The 7,791-nt window shown below is 52.6% G+C and overlaps 1 long non-coding RNA gene across 1 annotated transcript; it reads right to left on the reverse strand.

Moving 5' to 3' along the window:
• Positions 1–5,574: 5,574 nt before the first annotated feature.
• On the reverse strand, positions 5,575–6,408 carry LOC144096871 (uncharacterized). The gene is made up of 2 exons (XR_013306860.1): positions 6,194–6,408; positions 5,575–5,646 (listed from the first exon to the last, which is right to left on the reverse strand). It is a non-coding gene; the product is annotated as an uncharacterized LOC144096871 (long non-coding RNA).
• Between the last annotated feature and the right edge of the window lie 1,383 nt (positions 6,409–7,791).

Consider the following 7,791-nt stretch of genomic DNA (forward strand, 5'->3'; position numbering starts at 1 on the left):
GGACCTTTTCTCAATCGCCGAGCCCAGAGCCTCGAACGAGGAACGTGTGGCGACCTGCACCTAGGCCTAGTAGGCTGCGCTTCGGCATCGCCATGGTGTGCGTGTTGAAGTTCCTGCTTTTGTCGGCGGCTCTCGTCAGCGACCCTTGTGTAGAGATTTTGCGCACTACGAGACGAAAAATGCAATGCTCTGGTTTCAGGCATGCACGTTAGGCAGAAACAGAACTTTGTTCCAGTGCAAAGTGGAGAATCTGTGAATGCTAATGACCACAACCATTTCAGCCGATCCAAGCAAAAAAGAAATGGGTTCAATTTATATCTGGTGTCAGCCTCAACTGATCCAGAGTTGCGTCAATACTGCATGGCTCGCAGGAATGAGTGCAGACTGGTATTGCAAAGCCAACCGCCACGCAACAGTGCATAGCACATTTCAAGGCATTAAAAAAGCCTTGTAACTGTTGTTTGATAACATGTGCAGGAATAGTGCTGTCATGACCATGAAACAGATGGGATCGGATAAGTGTTGCAGGCAACTTATATAAGTGAGGAATGTTCAATTATGAATTTACTGATGAGCAAATAAATTTCTGCTCGTGGAAAATGCGAGGAGGGCTAAGAAAATCCCGGAACATACTATATTGCCGACACAAGTTCTTGCAGGCCAACCAGGGTTATCATCACCCTGCAGGCAAATAATCGTGTTCATAGGCAGTCACAAACAAATGAAGGCAGCATATGAACATGCAAATGTGCATGGATTACATCTCTTGAAGGCTTCGATAATGCCTCATCAAATAAACTAATGCAGCTGATAGCATTAAGCGCTGCTGCTCAACAACTGCTCGGCAATGACAAAATCATGTTGGCAAACAGGCCTCCAACAAAAGCATAGAGACAGCTTAATTCACTTTGGTACCTTTGTTTGACGTGTGGCACACACACACACACACATACAAAATGACGGTGCCCCCGAACTGACATTTGCACTGCGCACCGATTTTTTTCACACAGGCTACATAATGCCGCTGGCACACTGTCTCAACCTGCGCACCCATGATCATAAAACGTACCACTGTATCGTGCACCAAGACGCACAAGACTGGCGACGCTGCTGTTGTCGCAGCAGAAAACACTGCGACGGCCGTGCAGCCAAGATCGTGTCAAGTCGCACACGCAGCAGTTTGCTATGCAGCAGAAACAACGTCGTGGGCTCGCCTCGGTCACGATCACTGCAGCCATCGCAACGGAAGCGACCAGCTGCACAGCTCCAAGTTCATTTCAACATTCGGAAAACGGCGGGCGTCGCGAGTTTTTCGCAGATGAACATATCGCTGATTTGAAGGGAAAGCACTCGCACCGACCATAATCACTTTCACTACGCGGACACTTGTCGCTATGCTGTGAAACTTGCGCACGCACAGGAAAATAACTCGCAGCAGAAATTCAAAACGCTTGCCACAACCACAAACAGCTCGAAATAAACACTTCGTGACACCGCCATTGCACAGGTCTTGCGTCGGTTTGCAGAGCCGCAGCAGGAATTACAAACGCATGCAAAAACCAAAAACAGCTCGAAATAAACACTTCGTGACACCGCCACTGCACAGGTTTGCATCGGTTTGAAGAGGCGCTCTGTCAACTCCGTCAACGTAGATGATTACAGAATTCAACTAGTGGAACTATCGCTCGCCACTGCTGAACGCGGCGAAGTTTGCAGTCGCTCTGAACACTGGTAATATCAAGATGTGTACAATATAATATGCTTCGCGACATCGCTGCCACTGCCCAGGCCGCGCTCCCCAGTTCAGTCGACGGATGGCCATCTTGCCCCGGCAGGCCGGGGCAGAGCAGAACCGAGGCGGAGGGAGGAGGGGCTCGGACGTCACTGACGTCACGGGAAAAGCAGCCAATAGCTGCAATCCGGTCCCCGGCCGGATGCGCTCGTCCGCCAGAAAGTTGAAGTTCACCAACTTTCCATCCGTTCGCCGAACGAGGCGGATCCGCCAGCTCCGCTCCCGAAGCGGACGAGGCGGAAGGCGCTCCGAAACGATCGTAAAACGGCCCTAACCCATTCCGCTAGCCAGGCAAGCAGCGCTTCGCAAAGCGGGCGAGAGGCAAAGCTCCGCGTGAGCGCCTCGGAGACGCCGTCGCGAGCGGAAATTTTGGCTACAAAACCTGAAGGGGGACGAGACCAGGCCCCCTTCTGGGGTAACTGGAATCGTTTTCAGCCGGAAAGAGCTGCTGAAAGCCCAGCAAAATGACTCCATGTGTCGCGAGATGAGCGACGGACTCAGGGAGACGGAGCGCCGGGACGCTGCTTGTATTGAAGCGGGCGCAGAGGGTAAAAGCCAGCGTGTGTCGCAGCGAGCCCCGGGGGATTCATATTTGCTGGACCATGACGGGCTCGTGCTGAAATACATAGCCACCGATGATGAGTCCATTGACCCGTTCAAGGTGGTTATCCCCAAAAGTCTGAGAGGCGCACTGTTGCGATTTTCTCATGACGAACCACTGGCCGGTCACCTGAGTAGCTCCAAAGTTTTTGCAAAACTGAGTCAATCGGTGACGTGGCCCGGCATGAAGCGTGACATTTTCCGCTATTGCCGTTCCTGCCATGTCTGTCAAGCGGTGAAGTCAAGGGGCGGCAAGCCGCCCGGAATGATGAAACCAATTGACAGTGTGCGTCCGTGGCAGATGGCCACCTGCGATCTGATGGGGCCTTTCCCCAGGAGTAAGCAGGGGTTCATTCACCTGATGGTAGTAGCTGACCATTTTTCCAAATGGGTCGAGTTGTACCCGCTTCGGAAAGTGTCAGCACGAGCGGTGCTGGATAAACTCCAGGAAGTGTTCTGTCGGTTCGGCTTTCCGGAAAGACTGATCACGGACAATGCGTCCTATTTCACCGCTCGGGTGTTCGGTAACGCGTGCCGTTCCCTCGGAATTGAGCACTACACCACTTCACCCTACCATCCCCAGTCCAACTTGACCGAGCGAATCAACCGAACGCTCAAGCCAATGCTGGCGGCCTTTGCCGAGTGTCAAAAGAACTGGGCAGACCATTTGAGCGAATTTGCGTTCGCCATTCGAACAGCTGAGAACCGCTCAACTGGTTTCTCTCCCGCCTTCCTCAATTTCGGGAGGGAGCTGGCGAATCCGATGTCAAACGTCGTGCAGAGCCAGCTCGGGGATGAGCAGACGCGGGCAGACTGCCCTGCTTATGCGTCGACGCTTCGGGACCGGCTTGGTCGGGCTCTCAACAGAGCAAGGCAGAGTTTGGCGGCAGCCAGAGCCCAACAGAAGGCTCAGTATGACCGCAAGCACCGCAGCCTGACTTTTCAGGCGGGCGATCTTGTCCTGAAGCGCAACCACGTTCTTAGTGATGCGAGCAAGGGGTTCTCAGCCTCGCTCGCTCCTAAGTGGCTTGGTCCGTACCGAGTGGTCAGAGTCTGGTCGCCGCTCGCGTACCTGTTGGAGGATCCCCTTACGGGGAAAACCAGCCGTGCCCACATCGCAGACCTGAAGGCCTATGCGTCACGGTCTGACGAGTTTGCGTCGGTACCCATTGGTATGACAAGCAAGCGCAAAGGCATAACTGGTGCTGCGGAACGCAACCGTACCGAGCACCGGTACAATCTGAGGCGACGGTCACCGATGTGATTGATGCCGGATGGCGGACTCTTCCGCAACCGAAGGCACGCAGCCTCAGCTAGCTGGCGAGCTTTCTCGTCGGGCCCTACCCCAGGTGAAGCACGGCGGTTTCTTTCTTTTTTTGTTTGCTGCATGCTCAGTTCCAGCCTTGTGCAGTTATTTAGTCGTTTGTTTGTTTTAGTCAGTCTTTAACATGTTTTTGTTTCCAGTTTATTCGTTGTTTCTTCTAACGTTCCGGGATGTGTACATATGTAATATACGTTTGCGTTGGCGTTGTTTTTTTGAACCAGTCTTGTACATATGTAAACTTCAGCCTACTCGCGATTGCACTTTTCTTGTAGCGCAGAGATGGCCTTCTTTTGTACAGCGCGCTTTCTTTTCATTTACGTTCTGACCCCACGGGTGCGGCCTTCCTCGCGAACACGGGGACCGGCTGGTTCGCGGAGGGGTCGGCGAAAGTCCCCCCTTCCGGCTGGGGAGTGGTTTGCTCGTTAAAGAGCGAGTGTCTCGCGGCATGGTTTTTGTGTGGCTATGGGGAGCGTGAAGAGTGCGTCTGTGTGTCCTTTGACCCCTGCCACGGCGCCTCGGGACGATTCCGACGAGCGGGTCGTTGTCACTGATGAATGTCCGCTTCTGTGCCGGTGCGTGCCTGGGATGATGTGCGTGCTCCCAAGATCAAAGGCAACGCCGAGAGGGGGGCAGGAAGGACAGCACCGAAGGTCGCTGCAGTCTCTGACGTCGAGCTTGCGGCGCTGTGCCGCCGGCGGGCGGAGGCCAGCCCGGCGTTCGCCGCGCTGTTGGCGCCCGGAGTGCCGGCGCCTAGCGGCGGCCAGGCAAGTGGTCCACCGGGATCGGAAGCTCCAGGCGAGGAGGTGTCGGGCTGCGGGTCCTCTTCGGGATCGTCGAGCGTCGTCGACGTCCTCATGCTCAACTTTGACGACCTTGTGGAGGACATGGGACCGCCGTCAATAAATCGTCCACCAGGAACCTGAAGGCAGCAAAGGCGTGAGTTGGCCGCCGACAGGCCCAATGGGCCGCGCCACCGAACATTATGAGGCAGCAGGCCACCTGTCAGCTGGCCTTGTGTACAGTGTAGTTAGTTTTGTCTCTTTGAAACGTACGCAAGTGTTGTTTGTTTTCTGTTCTTGTTTTTTTGTCGTTTGAGTTTATGGCTGGAACTGAAGTGTGGTAGTTTTATATGGATTAATTTCTTTTATTTTTTTATTTTGCCGCACGCTTTCGCCGATGGGTAGGAGGGCATTTAAGGAGAGGAGGATGTGGTAAGGCTGCTAGATTCCCGCCGTGGCGTCTGCGCGGCATCCCGCGTCGCTCTCTTTCCCTTTCTCCCGCCTTGGGCGGCGGAGAGACCGCTGGTGGCTAATCGCTGTCATTCGGCCGCAGCTCCGCCCCCGGCTTCTCAAGGGCCTTTGCCATTGGTGACTTTTGGCGGGAATTCGGGACCCGTTTGGGGTGGTCGCGCGGCGCGCGACCGTCCGAGCGGGGCCCAGTGAGAGAGACCCCTCCGAGACAGCGTAAGGTGCGTACGTTACTGTTCGTCCGGGCCGGCCTCTGCCGTTCGGACCAGTTTATACTCGAGCTCGCCAGCGTGGGTCCTCGGCTGCGTTCCAATACTCTAGACGTCTAACAAGACGTCTAGTGTGACGTCTAGGAAGCAGTCTACATGTCCATGTATTGGAACTTGTCTACTGCTCACGCCGCCTCGCGGCATAATAATGTAACTAAAGCTTATGAACAGTTGTACTACCATTTTTCACAAAGTGAGCAATAACGATAATTAAAAACGTGTTTTCAACAAGTTTACACATTTCTTCTGCAATGACTTTGCGCGTAAACCAGACTGGTGGATGTGCCTATCGGTCAATCTACTTGTAGCAGACGGGGCCGCTCTCCGAAGACGACGCTAAAGAGATATGCGATTATTCTTTTATTATTGATGCTCAACTGTACATGCTCCTCGAACGTGCTCGTTCAGACGGTCCTGTAAACATAAGAAAGAATACGAAAGACTGTAATCAATATGCGCGAAATGCGATACGGCTAATATACACTGCAAAAGGAAAACACATACGTGACATTAAACCTGCTGTCTGCCCTACGTGGCACTCGGAGAAAGCGAGAGACCTAAATACAGCAGCGATCTTTAATCCTGCAAAGACTAAAATCAATTCGCAACATGCCGGTGTATTTGTTCTGAGAGTGTAGAGATAAAAAAGAATGCACCCGAAACAGTTGATGCAACTAATACAGCAACAGAAGAACACATTTGTTAACCGTCACGCCAGCCGTCTTAACGCCCGTCGAGGAAACCAACGACAGCGACCAGTATTCCCTAAAATCAAGGTGCTAATTAAGATCCGGCATCGTCAGATGCCGGACCATGTAAACAGACCTACAGCGTCCGCTACTGTAGCAAAGCTCTCAACTGCACGATTTTCTCCTGCGTGATTCACTTCTAGGAATCGCACGTCCAAGAAGATTAATTAGCCACTAGTTTGCGTACCAAATAACATAATAGAATGACTCACATTTTTCCTTTCCTATACTCCGTGTACAGTCCGACGCCCGCAAGAGCACGACTCGCTCATCCGCGTACATCAGCTCCGCCATCTTTAGACAGCAAGTTAGCCTGCATCGATGTGGACTTCGGCGAAGCAGTCTTATGAGACTGCTTCGCCGAGAAATGGAACGCGTCCCAAGATGGCGGCTGTCCGGCTAGACGTCTAAGTAGCCGTCTACTTGGGAGTATTGGAACGCAGCCCTCGATCTGCCGCGGCTCGAGCCTGTCCAGGGGTCCAACGACCTCTGACAGGCGCAACTTGCGTTGACTGCCCACTCTCTCTCGCAAACGGCCCAACGGCCGACACGAGAGAGATCACAGCACTGCCGCGGGGACAATCTCCTGCAGCGGCGTGCTAGCGGCGCGCATTTCTCTTGTTGCCCCGAGCGCGCACCGAAGCCTTGCTCTGAGCGCGCCCCGGGACGGGGTGACTGTTGAGTGTGTGTATGTACCGCTGGAGGACGGCGTCAATAAACGTCTCCTTTGTGAACTTGGAGGCCTGTTTCTTGCGGCGAGCCGCTCTCCTCTCTGCCGATGTTGAACGCCGCCGCAGCGGTGCCCCAGGGTGCGTGTGGTGACGGCTGATCGGGGCCCTTGGCTCGCGCGAAGCTCGAAACCGCGGTGGGTAGTGGCCTGTATCTACAGAGAAACCCACAAGCTTAACCTCAATGTGTCCCCTTCAGCGGTGTACCGCGTGGGGTGGAACGGTGTAGTGCGCGCAGGAGGTTGGACTAAACAAGTGGGGCTTTACACAGCGAGTGCTGGCTGCGAAAACGCATGCTTAGCACGGCAATCCGTTATAGATTTTAGGAATCGAGGTTTATCAAATCAACGCTATACTTGGTTACGTTTGCAAGCGGCCGCACACGAAACGTACACGACTTCGAACCGCGTCAAACGCAACGCTCCGAACACGTAGTGTCTTATTGTCAAAAGCTTGAAATGCGAAAGCGAAATAGAGATATTCACTATTTGAGGACATACACCTCATTAGCATGCCTTGAGATACTGAACCTTTGCTTTGTGAACATTCAATATAAAGTGCGCCTGCATGCAGACTTCACAAAAACTGTATAAAGCACGACACGTATCCAGTGTGTACAGTGGCAGGTACACTATTTTATTTCAAAAAAAGCTCTCAAGAATGCTAGTCGCTTTTCAATGTTTGGAAAGGCCCTCAATCTCATTAATTCTCTCTGACATGAGCACATAGCTCTTACCAAAAGCATATAGGCAGCTACACTGCTCGTGTGATGCAAGTACATATCAAAATGAGATGTGAAACGAAGTTTGTCATGCACAGCCCTACATTCCTTTGCTGGATAAAAACTGCAATGTATCTACAGCAGCGCCAAGCTGCACCTTTCAATGCAGCAATACTCCTCGTAAAAGGGAAAGGTTTAATTTCAGGAAAGGTGAAGTCGAATGGAAAAAATGTATTCACATATGCTACTCAAGATTGGGGAAGGAGAGGAACATAGAGGCAGAAAGTAAAGATGGAAGGTGAAGACATTTTACAATGGCTTTAATTTTTACTGCTCAAACAAACCGCTCATGTGTGCAGAA

The sequence above is a fragment of the Amblyomma americanum genome, chromosome 1 (genome assembly GCF_052857255.1).
Source record: "Amblyomma americanum isolate KBUSLIRL-KWMA chromosome 1, ASM5285725v1, whole genome shotgun sequence".
Classification (NCBI taxonomy): domain Eukaryota; kingdom Metazoa; phylum Arthropoda; class Arachnida; order Ixodida; family Ixodidae; genus Amblyomma; species Amblyomma americanum.